Raw genomic sequence first — 3,121 nt, 5'->3', positions numbered from 1 at the left:
ACAGAGAAACCCTGTCTCAAAAAAACAAAAACAAAACAAAACAAAACAAAACATATTTTCTTTACCTTTGCATTTTCCCATCTTATTTGATCTTGCTATAATTTCACACTTTTTTATTTTCAATTGAGAGTGGAGATTTTGTTGCTGTTAGTGCTTATTGCTGTCTTTGCTGTTGTTGTTGTTTTAATTTATTCTCCTTAGTCTCTGATGGGTTTTCATGTTAACTTCTTACCCCACCCTTTCCTTTGCTCTGAATATTTTTCGATAATTAAGAGATGCCTTCCTTACTGTTGTGGGCTTGGGAGATGTCAGAAAACATTACAGATTTGGATGGTGTGCGCTAAGCAACAGCATCTGTTAAAGTTCTACGACTTGCTTTATAATATCACTTAATATATTGTATGATTTGCTTCAGACCACTTTATTTTATATATTAAATTTACATATTTGAATCGCAGGGCGTGGTGGCGCACGCCTTTAATCCCGGCACTCGGGAGGCATAGGCAGGTGAATTTCTGAGTTTGAGGCCAACCTGGTCTACAGAGTGAGTTCCAGGAAAGCCAGGGCTACACAGAGAAACCCTGTCTCGAAAAGCCAAAAAAAAAAAAAAAATTACATATTTGAGTTGTAATTGAGTTTGTTTTCAGGCAAATGTTTTTATATATGTAATCAGAAGTTGAAGTATTTGTCATTTTATTAATTTATTTTTGGCTACATATAAGAAAGATAAGTTGATTGGATTCCAGGTCATGAAGTTGAACACAGACTAACACAACACAGGTTAGGGCAATTTAGATAAGTACAATATATCAAACTTTTCTCCATTTTTCTTTTCTTTTTCCTTTTTCCTTTTTGGTGTTTTGTTTTGTTTTTTAAGACAGGGTTTTTCTGTTATCCTAGAACTCACTATAGAGACCAAGCTGGTCTCAAATTCACAGAGATCAGCCTGCCTCTGCCTTCTGAGAGCTGAGCTGGGATTAAAGGTGTGTGCCACCATGCCTGTCTTCCATTTTTCTTTTTTTTTTTTTATTTGAAAATATATATTTTACATGTATAGATTATTTGTCTGTGCATGTATGTTTGTACACTACTTGCATATCTGGTGCCTGTGGAAACCAGAAGAGGGTAACAGATCTGTAAGAACTCCAGTTACAGACAGTCCGAGCCTCTATGTGGGTGTTGAGAATTGAACCCAGGTTCTCTGCAAGAGTAGTGAACCACAGCTATCTCTTTAGTACCTGTAAGTTTCTATGTTTCATAATCTCAGAGATCTACTGTGAAGCACTTAAGCAAATCACCCTAGCTATTCTCTGTGAAAAATAATGTACTATCCTTTCTTAACTATTTATTATATATATATTTACTTATGTATGTATGTGAATATATATGTACATTTATTTATCTTGTCTATGAGTATTTATATATGTCTATATGTCTATACATATATTTTTTATGTATATGAATATGCTGTCTTCAAGCACACCAGAAGAGGGGGCATTAGATCCCATTACAGATGGTTGTGAGAAGCACTTTGTGATTGCTGGGAATTGAACTCAGGACCTCTGGAAGAACAGTGAGCTGTCTCTCCAACCCCTAATGTATTATTCTTAAGTACAAAGGCGAAGATTCTAGCACAAACTCTGCAAAACAATACCTTCTGTGTAACTTGCTCTATATCAACCACAGTTTCTCTGTTGCTCTGTGACACACATTTACTAAATTTAGAGTGCAGTTCACGGCATGACTACAAAAGCTATACAGCAAGCAGTTAAACCTATACATTTAACATCCTCAGCACATGCTAACCCACATGGTTAGCAAGTCGGTTGTTGTTGAGAAGGAAACAAAAGAGATTGAATGGATATGTATTAAGATTAAATATAAAAACCTATCTGCTGTGCTGGGCGTGGTGGCGCACACCTTTAATCCCAGCACTTGGGAGGCAGAGGCAGGTGAATTTCTGAGTTCAAGGCCAGCCTGGTCTACAGAGTGAGTCCCAGGACAGCCAAGGCTATACAGAGAAACCTTGTCTTGAAAAACCAAAAGAAAAAAAACAAAAAACAAAAAAACAAAAACCTGTTTACTGTAGCACAAACTAAGGGCCTTACTGAGACTTGTTTTGGGTAATTTCCTGCCTCTGTATTAGGAGGGATTTAAAAGAACAACAAACAAAACAAAACAAAACAAAACAACCACAACCTTAAAAAAAGAGTTTTGTCCTAATACCAAGTCCTATAGACCCAGGTCCATACCATTTCCTCTAGAATGTTCTACCCTCAAAATTTTTGTGGCACACCTTTGGTGTATTTGCCAATGTATAGTAATGTGTTCAGTCAGAGTAGAATTTTAATATTTAATATTAATGAATTAAATTTCACCTACTAGTGATGAAATCCCATCTTGCATCTGGGAGGTTAGAGAATCTGCACTGCCTTAGCATGCTGTGGGGTGGGAATCCCATGTAATTGGCCTATTTGTCATTATACATATATCCTCCTGGCTCTGCTGGATTCATGATTCACTTAAAACTTGCCATTAACTTTGCCAGGTTTTCACTTTTCCAGGCTTTCATTTTTTCTCATTTCTATATGAGGAAGGGACTAAAAAAAAAAAAAAAAACCGAACCTTCGAGAACCAACATTTGTATTTCTCCCTTGAAAGATCTGAGGATGGATTAGGTTGAGTGATTACAATGTCCCTTGGCGTACGTAAGAGATATACAGGTGCCGTGTTAACTATAAAGCTTACTATTCCGATGGACATCTCCAAACCTCCACCCAGCCTGAGAACCCTGTCTAGTCGCCTGCCCTGACTTGTGCTTCCCCTCTCTCAGCTTCCTGCCACAGGGGTAGCAACAAGCAAGCATCTTAAATTGTGTGCTTAGTATCAATGACAGGCTTAGTTCTCTCTCTCTCTCTCTCTCTCTCTCTCTCTCTCTCTCCCTCCTTCCTTTCTTTCCTTCCATCTTTTCTTCCTTCCTCCCTCCCCTCCCCCTCTTTTTTCTTCCTTTCTTTCTTTCCTCCCTTTCTTTCTTTCTTTCCTCCCTTTCTTTCTTTCTTTCTTTCTTTCTTTCTTTCTTTCTTTCTTTCTTTCTTTTTTTTTCTTTTTTCTTTTGGTTTTT

Source organism: Mus pahari, chromosome 15, assembly GCF_900095145.1.
Source record: "Mus pahari chromosome 15, PAHARI_EIJ_v1.1, whole genome shotgun sequence".
Lineage (NCBI taxonomy): Eukaryota > Metazoa > Chordata > Mammalia > Rodentia > Muridae > Mus > Mus pahari.
This window is presented reverse-complemented; position numbering follows the sequence as displayed.